At 43.1% G+C, this 15,981-nt stretch overlaps 1 protein-coding gene across 1 annotated transcript in view; it reads left to right on the top strand.

Annotated features, from left to right (window-relative positions):
• LOC126088433 (neurotrimin-like) overlaps nt 1–15,981 on the top strand; it is a 124,404-nt gene that overhangs the window by 54,293 nt on the left and 54,130 nt on the right. The window lies entirely within an intron of this gene.

The following is a 15,981-nucleotide window of genomic DNA, read 5'->3' as shown; positions in this document are numbered from 1 at the left end:
TCTTGTGTCTGCTTTTCCCACTATCTGTTTTATGTGGTCATTCCACTTTAGGTCGCTGTGGATAGTTACGCCTGGTGTAGCTGTACAGTGGTGGATTTCTTTTGCTCTGTATGCGCAATATGTTACATTTATTTACGTTCAGGATCAACTGCCAGAGTCTGCACCATTCATCAATTCTCTGCAGGTCGTTCTGCAAATAATTACAATATTCTGGCGTTGCTACTTTGGTACAAACAACTGCATCGTTTGGGAATAGCCTTAAAGATCATCCGACGCTTTTTACTAGATCATTTATATATATTGTAAACAGCAACGTTCTTACCACACTTGCCTGTGGTACTCCGCATATTACCTTTACATCTGTCGATTTAGTTCATTTAAGAGCAACGTGTTGAGTTCTATCTGCAAGAAAGTCTTGAACCCAATCGCAGGTCTGCTCCGATATTCCGTAAGCTCGTATTTTTTTCATTAAACGGCAATGCGGGACGCTGTCAAATGCCTTACTGATATCAAGGAACACGGCATCAGCCTTAGCGCCGCTGTCGACTGCGCTGTGGATCTCGTGGAGTAGCAGGGCGAGCTAAGTTTCGCAGTATCTCTGTTTGCGGAATCCATGTTGATTTTTATAGAGGAGCTGTTCATTTGCCAAAAACGCCGTAATTCTTGAGCATAAAACATATTCCATAGTTCTGCAACAGATTCACGTCAACGACATAGGTCTATAATTGTGTGGATCTGTCTTACCGTCTTTCTTAAAAACGGATATAACATGCGCTTTTTTCCAGTCGTTAGGGACGTTACGTTGCCCAAGCGATCTACGTTAAATTACTGCTAGAAGGGGAGCAGGTTCTTTCGCATAATCTTTATAGAATCACATATATATCTCATCTGGTCCTGAAGACTTTTCACTACCAAGCGATTGTAGCTGCTTTTCATTTGCACGATCGTTTATCTCAATATCAGCCATTTCGATGTTCGTACGACGATTCAAAGTAGGGACAGTATTACGATCTTCCACAGTGAAACAATTTCGGAAGACGGAGTTCAGTATTTCGGCCTTCTCTCTGTTACCTTCCGTTTCGATTCCGGTGTGGTCACTAAGAGAACGAATAGATGATTTTGACCCACTTACTGATTTTACATACGACCAAAATCGCATAGGGTTTTTACTCAGGTCGGTTGACGTCTTTGTTTCCAAATCAATAAACGCTTCTCTCATTGCTCTGCTTACGCTCATTTTCGCTTCGTTCAACTTTCGTTTGCCAGCTAGGTTTTTACTTCTCTTAAAGTGCGCTTTGTTTACGTAGCATTTTTCTAACACGGTTATTAAACTATTGTGGATCTTTTCCATTCCTTAAAAACCTTACTCGGAACATATTTTTCTAGGGCATTTAAACTATTCCTTTTAATTTCTTCAATTTGTTCTCCACAACTTCGTCCTCATCACCGAATATTTTATACTGATTGCTGATATGTTCCGAAATTTGTATCCGGTCACCCTTGCTGAGCAAATACAGCTTTCTACATTTCTTAACTTTCCTTGCCGGACCAAAAACAAAGTTCAAATGTGTGTGAAATCTTATGGGACTTAACTGCTAAGGTCATCAGTCCCTAATCTTACACATTATTCAACTTAAATTATCCCAAGGACAAAGACACACACCCATGCCCGAGGGAGGACTCGAACCTCCGCCGGGACCAGCTGCACAGTCCATGACTGCAGCGCCTGAGAGCGCTCGGCTAATCCCGCGCGGCCTTTGCAGGACCCGTCGTCATAAATGCTGTCACAGCCTTATGATCACTGATACCTTCCTCTACGTTGACTGATTCGGTAAGTTTAGGACTGTTTGTTGCCAGGTGGGCTAAGACGTTACCGACACGAGTTGGTTCTCTATCTGTCTACTCAAGGTAATCTTCGGACAAGACATCCAGAAAAATCCCACACGATTCGCTGTCTCTGGCTCCAGTTTTGATGGCATAACACTCCCAACCTATACCTAGAAAGTTTAATTCATCCCTTATTGCAACGACATGATCAAGAAAATTGCTAATTATATTCTGCAGGTTCTGCCTAAAGCGCTCTACAACTACAGATCCTAACCCAGGTGATGTATAACAGCATCCGATTACCATTTTGACCGTTCTTTGATACTCAATTTCACCCAGATTAATTGACATTCGGAGTCCGTGAAAAAGTCGCTGGATTTTATTGACCTTTTTACAGCAGTAAAGACGCCGCTACCATTGGCTACTAACCTATCCTTACGATAAACATTCCAATATGAACTTAGGATTTCGTTGTCACTCATGTTTGGTTTCAACCAGCTTTCTGTTGGCAATACTGTGTGCATTATAACCTTCAGTAAGCGATACTAATTCTGGAACCTTTTCTTGGATGTTCCTGCAGTTTACTAAAATCATATTAATCTTTTCTATCTCTGATCTGTGAGGACCAAGATTCTCTGAGGTCTCTGTGGCTGATTTAACAGGCAAATCGTCTTTGATCCCAAGGGAGGGGTTCTCTAACCTAAAAAAAGACCTATGTGCACGCCACACACATACTCCGCTACTCTAGTAGCCGCTTCCTGCGTCTAGTGCACGCCTGATCTACAGGGTGTTTCAAAAATGACCGGTATATTTGAAACGGCAATAAAAACTAAACGAGTAGCGATAGAAATACACCGTTTGTTGCAATATGCTTGGGACAACAGTACATTTTAAGGCAGACAAACTTTCGAAATTACAGTAGTTACAATTTTCAACAACAGATGGCGCTGCGGTCTGGGAAACTCTATAGTACGATATTTTCCACATATCCACCATGCGTAGCAATAATATGGCGTAGTCTCTGAATGAAATTACCCGAAACCTTTGACAACGTGTCTGGCGGAATGGCTTCACATGCAGATGAGATGTACTGCTTCAGCTGTTCAATTGTTTCTGGATTCGGGCGGTACACCTGGTCTTTCAAGTGTCCCCACAGAAAGAAGTCACAGGGGTTCATGTCTGGCGAATAGGGAGGCCAATCCACGCCGCCTCCTGTATGTTTCGGATAGCCCAAAGCAATCACACGATCATCGAAATATTCATTCAGGAAATTAAAGACGTCGGCCGTGCGATGTGGCCGGGCACCATCTTGCATAAACCACGAGGTGTTCGCAGTGTCGTCTAAGGCAGTTTGTACCGCCACAAATTCACGAAGAATGTCCAGATAGCGTGTGCAGTAATCGTTTCGGATCTGAAAAATGGGCCAATGATTCCTTTGGAAGAAATGGCGGCACAGACCAGTACTTTTTGAGGATGCAGGGACGATGAGACTGCAACATGGGGCTTTTCGGTTCCCCATATGCGCCAGTTCTGTTTATTGACGAAGCAGTCCAGGTAAAAATAAGCTTCGTCAGTAAACCAAATGCTGCCCACATGCACATCGCCGTCATCAATCCTGTGCACTATATCGTTAGCGAAAGTCTCTCGTGCAGCAATGGTAGCGGCGCTGAGGGGTTGCCGCGTTTGAATTTTGTATGGATAGAGGTGTAAACTCTGGCGCATGAGACGATACGTGGACGTTGGCGTCATTTGGACCGCAGCTGCAACACGGCGAACGGAAACCCGAGGCCGCTGTTGGATCACCTGCTGCACTAGCTGCGCGTTGCCCTCTGTGGTTGCCGTACGCGGTCGCCCTACCTCTCTAGCACGTTCATCCGTCACATTCCCAGTCCGTTGAAATTTTTCAAACAGATCCTTTATTGTATCGCTTTTCGGTCCTTTGGTTACATTAAACCTCCGTTGAAAACTTCGTCTTGTTGCAACAACACTGTGTTCTAGGCGGTGGAATTCCAACACCAGAAAAATCCTCTGTTCTAAGAAATAAACCATGTTGTCTACAGCACACGTGCACGTTGTGAACAGCACACGCTTACAGCAGAAAGACGACGTACAGAATGGCGCACCCACAGACTGCGTTGTCTTCTGTATCTTTCACATCACTTGCAGCGCCATCTGTTGTTGAAAATTGTAACTATTGTAATTTCGAAAGTTTGTCCGCCTGAAAATGTACTGTTGTCCCAAGCATATTGCAACAAACGGTGTATGTCTATAGCTGCTCGTTTAGTTTTTATTGCCGTTTCAAATATACCGGTCATTTTTGAAACACCCTGTATTAAGTGGAACCCTACAATCCTCCATCAGATAGCGGAGGTTGAGAAATTCGCATCCGATACAGTCGCAGCGCAGTCTGAGCCTCTGGTTTAGACCTTCCACTCTGCTCCAAACCAAAGGATTGCCATCAACCCTGGTACGATGTTACAAATAGACAGCTTAGCCTGCACGCCACTTGCGTTGCTAGTTACCTTCACCAAATCAGCCAGCCGCCGAAAGGAGCCGAGGATGGCCTCAGAACCAAACCGGAAGGCGTTATTCGTGCCGACATGTTCCACTATATGCAGCCAGTTCCACCCAGTGCGCTCGATAACCGCCGGCACACAGGGTTGAGACCTCCCGGCAAACATACCGAATGCACACTGGAATTCTTTCCACCCTTGCCTGCTATCTCCCTGAGGGGCTCCATCACCCGCCTCAAATTGGAGCTCCCAATGACAAGCACACCCACCTTCAGTACTTATCCTGTCTGGGCAGGAAAATCGACGTCTGGCCGAACAGGAGAGGCATCCCGCCCTACATCGTACTTATTATCAACAGCGTTGCTAAGATGCAGGGAGCCAGCCGCATCGCCTGCTCCCTCTTCCGCCTTCTGCCCAGTGAGAAGTGAACCCACCTCTGTCTGCCAGTGACTCTGGAGTGCGGATGGATCGGTCAGATGTTGCGTATCAGAAGCCGCAGCGACGTCCGGGTCACCAGGGGATTTTCCAGTGGCACCAAAGAAGTCGCTGGTCTCGTCACTGGCGCCCAGACGGCAACGAAACTTCGAGCATTATCTAGGAGTTTGTCGACGGTAGCCAACGCAGCTTCCAGCTGGTTACTGACAGCAACCAACTCTGCTTGTATCCGCTCACAACAAGCACAGTCCCTAGCCATATTGTACTGTGTATGAAATAGATGTAAGGTCTCAAATCGCGCTACTGAGCTTGAAAATACACCAAAGGAGAATAAAGTAACACTAAAAATTGCTGTACAGATTTCTCACTGTACTCTGAGACCGCAAGCTATTGAACAGAAGTAAACTTCCCTACTGAAGTTGATGTACTTACAGATACCTGTTATTAGAAATCCTGTTTGCCGAAAAGTTATTGCACGGGATAAATATTCAAACTGGAATGCACTGATGTAAACTGTTTCCTGTCTTCTATCACAAAATTAAAACTTAGTGACGTGACGGAGTTTCTGGTGACGGACAAATTTACACTAGGAAGCCGCCCTACACAAGGATATTCACAAGAGTTACGCAAAAACAAAAACTACGATTAATTTCCTAACCAATAATCTAAACAGTAAAATACTCACCTACAGTTCACTTCTGTGCAGAAGCACGTGAACAAAAAGCAAAGAATAAACTAATTTACAGTTTATCAGACAAGCTCTTCTGCTGCTCTGCTGTGCGTCTTCTCGACTCCTCGACTGCCGCTACACTATACGATCATATGGTGGTCGGCCACGGTGACCGAGCGGTTCTAGGCGCTCAGTCCGGAACCGCGCGACTGCTGCGGTCGCAGGTTCGAATCCTGCCTCGGGCATGGGTGTATGTGATGTCCTTAGGTTAGTTACGTTTAAGTAGTTCTAAGTTCTAGGGGACTGATGACCACAGATGTTAAGTCCCATAGTGCTCAGAGCCATTTGAACCATTTGATCATATGGTGGGCACACCGCTCTCCCGGTCGTTACGCGGACTCGGTCAAGTATCTCCTCGGTTGGAATCACTAGCCTGAATGCACCCCATACCAGTCTTCACAGCAAGGAAAAATCCTTGGGAGTACCTGGAATCGAACCCAGATCCTCTTTACCGCAGTATTCTATGCTGATCTCTCAGCTAGGATGCGGACAAACACACATAGGACAAGCCAAAATATGTACCCTGTAGTTATCTTAAAATGATAAAGGCAACGGCCTGTTCATGTAGAATAGGGCGGTTGCCGTCCGATCACCGACGTTAAGCAACGTTGGCCGTGGCTAGTACAGTAATTTGGTGGGTAACAGCCTGTGTACGTCACGTGCTGTTGGCTGCTTTCTCTTTGCCTTCACGGTGACGGCGTGGGAAGGATGGTGGTGTGAAGTCCCTGATCGCCAGACTTTGCACTAATGTCCTAGATTAAATTCCAAATCCTTTCTCACTATCTCATGAAGTACTGTCTTGTGACGCCGTTCATGGTGAACCGCCCGTCACATGAGGACGCTGAACTCGGCGGCCCCTTTGGTGCTATTTTAGAGCAGTAGGCTATTTGGCGACACCGGGATTCATCCTCTCCTTTTTCCCATCGACGTCCAACACAAACATGCCACCACTGCACACACCCCAACTGCATTCACCTACATTTCTCAGATACGCTTAAACATCCGACTTTCATACTTCGCGAAGGAAATATGCCATTGTCCGCGAGAAACAGGGAAACCTTTCCAATTGGGTTGCCGGATCTGCCCTTCGCCGTTACCCAGTCAACAATTCGACTTTCCTTTTTTTATGTTAAAATGCTTACAGCAGAGGTCAGGTTGGTTGGTTTGAAAAAGGAACCACTGACTTCGTTCCAATTACTTTTCTGTTCCGTATGTGTGGTCTGTCCATAATGATGTCATCATGGAAGAGGTGTTGCACTCTAATGCTGATTTCTTGTTTTGGGATCCTTAATCGCCTAATTATCTGAGACTTTCCACCCACAGAATTCCGCCGACGTACATTTGATCACGTACATTTTTCCCATTGGCGTGAATTTTCGTCTGGATACAGGCGAGAGTGTATGCTTCCAACACATGGTGAAAATCACTATTTCTATTAGCGTCCTTGTTATGCATATATATCTAATATTTCTCGCATTCCTCCTAATTTTGACAACAATCAAATCTTAAATTTGTCCCGGAAAAGTTAAAGGGAGCCGATTTAGATTGACTACACCTCACAAACAGTTGTTCAGAAACAAAATAAATGATTCGCAATAAAATAACAGCAACAACTGCACTTGTATTGCTCACCAGTACTGCAACTGCGAGACCTGCACCACTGTTCTCCACATCCTGATAAAGAAAGTAAAGGTTCTTTAGCTACTAGCGGGACATATGTGCTGGTATCGAAATCATGTCTTGTTATACGTGGTTATATAAACATTTCGTGGTTCTGGTGGTTTTCAATACATGCAATGGAATGCTGAGCTGCATGTGCATCTACTGTACAGCTTCTTCCTTCATGTCAAGATGGTTTCTGCGACCGAAACCGGTAGGAAACAAAAAATAAATTTGTGAAGCTCGTGGGAAATATGCAATTCTTCGACATAAGAGGGTTTTTTGTAACTTTGTTCGCTGCGAAGATATGAACTTAGGTACAACCTTTTTAAATAGCACCCTAATTTCTTATTCAGTAATCTGCTTCCTCTCCTCAAGACTTTTTCATAAACGTAACACATGTTCACGTAAACACAACATTTAACTTAATAAGAAATGGAGATCGTGTATTTCCTTACCCTACATAAATACGTCTCGGTCGGCCACATACGCTTCTCTTTTGTATGTAAATCTTTGAATCTACAGAAGAATTTCAAGAAATTGTGTGGCAGATTCTCCTGTCGCCAACGCGGCAGAGGGAAGTCCTCAGAAGAATAGCAGTCGTTGTACTGTACCATGTTTATAAGTAATTATACGATGATGTGGTAAATTAACTATCTAACCTTAAATACTAGTACCGTACTTAAATTTTTGATCCGCGTAGAGGACTTCATGTTCCTCGTATTCCTATAGAACAATATCTCAATGCCAGTACCTCTGCTGAAAAGCGTATTTTCATATCAGAAAAATGTATGGTAAGGACTATGGGATCAAATTGCTTAGGCCATCTGTCCCTAGGCTTACCCACTACTTAATCTAACTTTAACTTAGACGAACCATGACAAGACGCCTCAGACCGCACGGCTACCTCGCGCGACTCATATCAGATGTACTCCGTCTGAGTATGAGTACATAACGCTATGTAACGTACTTTAAAGGATATTACAGACGAAATAAACAAGAGCGAGTGCTTAAACAATAATCAAGTTTACTATAACTAAGAAATGAGTATCCTGAAGCAGTGAGTAACTTGTTTTCTATAGTATTATTATTTCTTTACAGAATAACAGTTTACGTCAGCCTGTACTACTTTTCCCGACAATATATTCCTTGTACATTCAGTACGACTATAATATTAAGTGAAGACGTCGACCTATGACGTCTAATTGCATCTGGGTTGCTCAGTGGCTAACGAGAGAAGTGCAGACGGACAAGAAAAGTATTCTTGCCACTCTCAGTAAACCAGATCACCACTCTCAGATGATACTGAACTGCACGTAAATGATCATCTCTGACGTTCATTCAACATTAAGCTTTTAGTAAGATGTATCTCTTTCAATTCCAAGTTTATCAGAAAGTCTCACAAGAAATCAACTTTTGAAATGCACTAAAAAAAAGTGCAAGAAATCATGTAGACTAAGTTTAATAGTAGTTATTCTGATGGTTTTTGACGGTGATCGGAGTTACAGTGGGGATAGCTTAGTGCTTGTCTGATAAACGATGGTGTTCGGGACGACCGGGCCCTCGACGCCACAGCTCTGTTTTCAAAGGCGTCACCGACTTTCCCAGTAATCAGCTGTTAAATGCAAATGAAGCACAGTTACAGTAGTTGTATAGTAAATTTACATATATTTCAACACCTAATAAAACTTGTAACAATGCGTAATGCACATATCGTTGGCCGTTACAAGCAGAAAGTGCAGCAAAACGTTTTTGGCACTACAGCAGGTACAGATCTCAAGACAACAATTGTTACAGATACACCATGGAATCAGTTACCTTTTTTGGTATTGTGCGACAGTGGCATACAAGTCAATAAACACACTCATGCTATGACTCCTGTGACAGTGACATTTCAGGGGTAATTTTCTATGGAGAACTTATTTTGATGTATTTTGATAATTATTCCTGTTAAAAGATGAACACATTTTTTAAACATTTTAGTAACTCTGTGAGATTTTCGGTGCTGCAAATTCTTGTCAAACGATTGATTTATTTTCTTCTTCCTAAACTGTACTCTTGTAACGCGACCCTAGCAATTAAAAACATAATGTCCCGAGCTGGCTGTTGAGATAGTAATGGGTGTAAGTCTCTTGGTATCTTCTGAGTTACACCTCATCTCATCCCTTGAAGAAAACTTTGTCACAATTATGGGATAAAACTGTGCTGAATTCGGTTGTGTGCCCTAAATGTTTACCGATTCTTATATATATGAAGAGGAGATGACAACTGCATTTAATCTTGAATTGGAAACCATACGAAACATTTAAAAGAAACTCATCAATAGAAAAATTTACGTCAGAGGTTCAAATTCTGCGAATGCGGAAGACAGCTCGATTCACTGCAATATGAATGAGAAAACAAGAAGGTATCACACAAATGGCGTGCCACGATTGGCAACTCACTAAGATACCTGTTCTAGCATTTTCTACTGTGAGCAGCTGGCTGCAGACCTCACAGACCAAAGGATGGAATATAGCGTCGCAATAAAGCACAGACTCGTGGCCTTACTGTATTTCTTCTATTGTCGTTTTCAGAACTATTTTTGTTCTGGGATTCCGTACTTCCATGTTTATACGCTCTTTGCTGTTTTCTTTAGTTGATTCCAGGTATGTTCTGGTGTAACATTTAACAAGCCACCCGCACAGATGTGCTAATGAATTAAACAATAGTAATAAAAATGAAAAATCTAACATGAACTGGCTGATACGTATTGCATATCCTCTTCCATCACAACTGTAACAACTGAAAATCACAGTGTGAGGATGCTCGGTGCTGCCACCTAAAAAAGCATCCGTGTCCTGTGGCTGTGCTGTGGTTTTTTCCAGTCATTCTGACAGCCATCGTTTTTTGAATGCGCACCAGTCTGTTGCTGGCAACTGGTTAAGAGGAGCACTGAAATGTTTTTATGAGCCTCGGTACGTTGCAGATTTTACGTGACTGCAATCTTCTGCACTTTTCTTTCTATGAACTGTATCTGTATGAAATACGTGACAGCGTTCACAGAACTCGTAGCAATATAAAGCGCATTCAGAATCATTATATTGGACAAATAATTGTTCGTACTTATCGTGCTGCTATAAAACTGAATGAGCGTTCTTCCGAGAAGTGTATGTTCCGTTGTATATTTAAGTTTATGAACTGATTTGATGGTGCTGTATAGACCATGTGTGGTATTTTGGCCACTGAAATAATCATGCGCGCCCTAAATGTTAATATCTTCTACAGGCAAATCTGGAGGTATCTACGATGAATGAAAGATTTGGTAATCTTTGGTCAATTAAATGGCTTGGAGTGCGTTAAAACTACAGAATAAAAAATTCTTTGTATAACGATCATTCCAACGTACAGTGATGTTAATTATTAAAACAGTGGAAAGGGAGCACAGGCATCACAAAGTGTCTGAATAATAACATTCGGGAAGACCGGTTGCCAGAGGATGGATAGAAATATCCTTATATCATTTTATATGAAGCTGGTATCTGTACAGATATCATTGGTGATCTTGCAGCTCTAGAAGAATGAAATTAAAAGAAATCTAGACATTTAGCTGCTTACAGGAGTTGATAAATATCAACGGGGACAGTTGAAAAATGTGTGCTCCGACCGGGCCTCGAACCCGAGACCTCCTGCTTATATGGCAGACGCTCTGTCTTCTTTTGTTGTTCGGTGGGTTTGGTCGTTGCGGACGTCACATGACATCCCTTAAAGTTCGTTTGTTGATCCTTCCTCTCAGTTTTTTTTTTTTTATTACAGAGGCCAACCAGCTATCTGGCCGAACACGCTGAGCTACCGTGCCGGTACGGCTGTAAAGCAGTTTTCAAAGGTGACGTAATTAGGTTAGATTCCAATTAATTGACAAGTCAAACAACGGTAGAAGCGAATGCGGTTGGCCGGACTGCACAATTACAGACAGGCTATAAAGCATATTATGCTACATACACTGTTGCTTTAAAAGCCATGGGATTCCTCCCAATATCGCTTTGGAACTGCTTTTGTTGAGCGTAGTGTAGCAACTCGGTGTGGCATCAACTCAACAAGTCGTTGGAAGCCTCCTGGAGAAATACCGAGCCATGTTCCCTCTATATCCGACCGTAATAGGCCATTTTCATATGTTAAAATTTTGGTTCGGACTGTTGTTACTCTGATTGATTATAATATTTAAATAGCAGTTACAGTCAATATTCTCACGAAATATCGGTTACTTTTATGTAATTGAAGCTTAAAAATCATTAAATATTAAGATCTGGTCACGTGATCGAAACCGATCTGTTTTTGCCTGGTGCTCTTGTGATGTCACAAGCTAGTAAGACGAAGCTCTACGTGTGTTATAGGAGCGGTAAGTTACGAAGTTTTTACGTACTACCTCTGCAAAACAGTTTAGCTATTTGGTGATGTAAAATGTAATTGCAGCTTTTAAGTAACAATAGAAAGGAGTTTTGCGAGCGCTGACAGTAGAAGCCTAGGGAAAGATGAAGCATTTATGCTCCATCCATTTACAGCTGTTATATGTGGAACGCCGGACATTTTTTCTCTGCTCCCTGCAACATAAACTCACTCAAAACTAAGAAATTGCCGGCCGTGGTGGCCAAGCGGTTAAAGGCGCTGCAGTCTGGAACCGCGTGACCACTACGGTCGCAGGTTCGAATCCTGCCTCGGGCATGGATGTGTGTGATGTCCTTAAGTTAGTTACGTTTAAGTAGTTCTATGTTCTAGGGGACTGATGACCTTAGAAGTTGAGTCCCATAGTGCTCAGAGCCATTTGAACCATTTGAACTAAGAAATTGTAGAAATTTTGCAAATGGATCCGTGTGTTACATATACATTGTTGGCTATCAGTCATGAGCTACGAGGAAAAGCATAATAAAATTATTCTTGGCAAAACTGATTTTCTTTATAGAAGGCACTCAGCAGAGGTGTTACATACAGTAGGTGTTCGGTGGCGCAACGGATAGTGCATCCGAAGTTCAAGTCCTGGAAGTGTCGTGTATTTTTTGAAAGTTTTACATGAAACACAAAAATAGCGTTAGCAAGAACCGATTGTAGCAGTTGTTTCGATTGTGGGATGTATTATAGATAGCTTCACATTAGTCTCAGTCTGAGAAATGGACAACAGAGAATAAATGCATTTGCTTTGCAAACAAACAATTCGGTTTTTTGGGAAAGCATTACCAGTAGTGAAGATATCACCATACGCCCAAAATACAGCGAGGTGGAAGACGATGAGGTTATACAGAGAAATACGAGTATAAAGTGTGCATAACATGCAGGTGACACAAACGTAAGGGCTGCGATGTTTGTGAGCGTAAACTAACGTTCGAGTTGAAAATAGCTCTGAGCACTATGGGACTTAACTGCTGTGGTTATCAGTCCCCTAGAACTTAGAACTACTTAAACCTAACTAACCTAATGACATCACACACATCCATGCCCGAGGCAGGATTCGAACCTACGACCGTAGCAGTCGCGAGGTTCCGGACTGAAACGCCTAGAATCGCTCGGCCACCGCGGCCGGCTAACGTTAGAGTCTAAAGCAGACTTACCTTATCTTTATGGAAGATGATGACACTGCAAAAGTCGAAACAGTAACGATCCTAGATGGACATTACAAAGAGAATAACATTGTTTCTAATAAAGTAAAAAAGAGTGTGGCCACATTAACTAGAATATATGTTTTTGGACGTGTCAGGTGCGAACAGATATTGCAAACGCAAGTGTATGTAAAAAAGCAAGGAAAACACAATAATATTCTGTTTCTGATGGGTATGGTGATTTTTTGTAATTGTAATTTAGTTTCCATACGAGTTAAAACGTCCTTTCGGGTTAGATTCGAGCCATAATGTCGTCGAATGACGCTGTCCTTCGTTGTAACTGTGGGAGAGAATACCTTGGAAGTAATTTAATGTTAACTTCATAGTGCAAAGTATTTTTAATTAAGTCAGCGAACTTGTGCGTCGATGCGGTCGCAATTTGTGGCTACAGTGCAACCACATTTTACGCATTTTATTGTTCTCTGGAGCACTCAAAAGCAACTTTCCGGGGTTTTTTATATACGTATTTGTGCAATATAGTACTAAACATGATTTGTAACCCTTTTTCCGAAACGTAAATTCTAAAACAATACATCACCGTGAATTAGCGTTATGGCACTCGGAGCAGCGAACCAGCCAGTGATGTCTCGGGCATCACGTGTCCCGAATGGAGCGTTTTAACGGTCTTTCAACTTGTTTGAATTGCATTTCCGTTTTTATAAAAGAATACCGAAATCGAAGACGAAAGAAAGAGTATTAGGAGCGTTAAATGACATTATTATTCAAGACAATTTCAGGAAAAAAGTCAAGTACCCTGTTGCGAAAGTGTTGCCGGTGTAGGATTTTGTGCACCAACTGACCTCTCGATTGTGTCCCATAAATGCTCGACGGGATTCATGTCGGGCGATCTGGGTGGCCAAATCATTCGCTCGAATTGGCCAGAATGTCCTACAAACCAATCTCAGACAAATTCATGACGCATTGTCTTCGGCAGGAATTCCATCGTTTTTTGGGAACGTGAAGTCCATGCATGGCTGTAAATGGTCTCCATGTAGCCAAACATAACCATTTCCAGTTAATGATCGGTTAATTTGGGTAAGAGAACCCAGTGCGTTCCCTGTAAACACAGCCCACTTCATTGTGTAGCCACCACCAGCTTGCACAGTGCCTAGTTCACAGTTTGGGTGCATGGCTTCTTGAAGTCCGCGCCACCATCGAACCCTACCGTCAGATCTTACGAACTGACATGGGTACTCACCTGATACGGCCGCAGATATCTAGTCGTTCAGGATCCAGCCGATATGATCGCTGCGGGCGATGTCATGCTGTAAGCAAAGGCACTGGAGTCGGACGTCTACTGCCATAACCCATTAACGTCAAATTTGACAAGACAAAAGCTCCTGCTCCCAGTCGTTAAGTGAAGGCCGTTGGCCACTGCATTGTACTTGGTGAGAGTTGATGCCTGAAATTTGTTTCTCGGCACAGTCTTGGCACTGTGGATCTCGGAATACTGAAATCCCTTATAATTTCCGAAATGGATTCTCTAATACGTCTATCTCCAACTACCATTCTCCATTCAAAGTCTGTTGATTCCCATCGTGCGGCCATAATCACGTCGGATAGCTCCTTACATGAATCACCTGAGTAAAAGTGACAGCATGTGCAAAGTACTGCCATTTTATATTTTGTGTGCACGATACTACCACCAACTGCATATTTGCATGTAGCCAAGACTTGTTACCTAAGTGCATAACAGTAGTGACGAATCTCGCTCAACTGGCATACTGCACTATTTGATGTAAAGTATCTGGACACTCCCAAAAACATACGTTTTTCATAGTAGGTGCATTGCGCTGCCACCTACAGCCACGTACTCCATGTCAGCGACCTCAGTAGTGAGTAGACATCGTGAGAGAGTAGAATGGGCGCTCCGTGGAACTCACGGACTTCGAACTTGTTCAGGTGACTGGGTGCCGTTTGTGTCACATGTCTGTATGCGAGAATTCCACACTTGCAAACATCCCTAGGTCCACTGTTTCCTATGTGATAGTGAAGTTGAAATGTGAAGGGACACGTACAGCACAAAAGCGTACAGGCCGAACTCAACTGCTGACTGACACAGACCGCCGACTGTCTGCATTTTTTATGCTCTCTGCTACCATCATCATCAATTACTTTGCTGCTCAGATATGAAACTTTATTTACTACTCCTAACGCTTCATTTTCACATTGCCACCGGTATCGCTTGGTTTAATTATAATGTATTCCAACAGCCTTGTTTTATATTTAGTTATGCTCATAACGAAACTCTTTTCCAGGCACTATCTACTGCAAGTACCTTGTCGTCTCTGATAAAATTACAATTGATGGTTTGTGCTATACAAGTATTTGGAAATGGGTTCGCAGGTGGTTCGGCGCAGTAATGACTACAAAATACTGGGTCATTTTAATCTGTCCGATGACAGCCAGTGTGACAGAATGTTGTCATGCAGTTAGGAATAAATTATCCGTCCAGCTGTTACAGACCAGATAGACTGTACGAAACCCATATCATAATAAGGGCTCGTGATTTCGGCCTCTGCCGAGAGAAATTGTAGGTGGCAGGAGGGAGGGTAGCTGTCGTGCCGCTGAGGGCAGGCAGGCGGGCGGGCAGAAGTGACACCGCTGTTCCATTAGACGCTGCAGGACGGCAACAAAGGGCCACTCTCTAAGTTGCCTGGTCGCAGAACTGCAGCACTAAGTCATTACATTAATGGAAGCAGCTCCGGACCGACGACGCCTAACGTCTTCCGATACTTCGTCGTGGTTGGCGAAAAGCAACTTATCCTCCACTTCAACTGTGTCCTCGATATGGAGTAAATATCGTGACAAATCCCTCTCGATGAAGTTCCAGGTACACTCCATCAGTTTAATGTGGCTGCTGTAGTCGTCAGTCTGGAGGCTGATTTGATGGAGCTCTCCAGGCAAGTCTACCCTGCGAAAGCCACTTCATTCCTGCATAAATACTGCGACCTACAGCCGCCGGAACCTGCCTAGCCACGGTCTCCTCTTACAGATTTAACCCACCACGATTCTCTCCTTTACCAAATAGACTATTCTCTAACGCCTTAAGATGTGTTCTATTTACGATCTCTTCTTTTAGCAAAGTGCTGCCATAAATTTCTTTCTTCCCCTTCTTTACTTGAATTGATGTTTATCTCAAAATATCTTTGTAAGAAATTATCCAGTCTGTTCAGCTGACCTTTCA

This window comes from Schistocerca cancellata, chromosome 6, assembly GCF_023864275.1.
Source record: "Schistocerca cancellata isolate TAMUIC-IGC-003103 chromosome 6, iqSchCanc2.1, whole genome shotgun sequence".
Lineage (NCBI taxonomy): Eukaryota > Metazoa > Arthropoda > Insecta > Orthoptera > Acrididae > Schistocerca > Schistocerca cancellata.
This window is presented reverse-complemented; position numbering and strand designations above follow the sequence as displayed.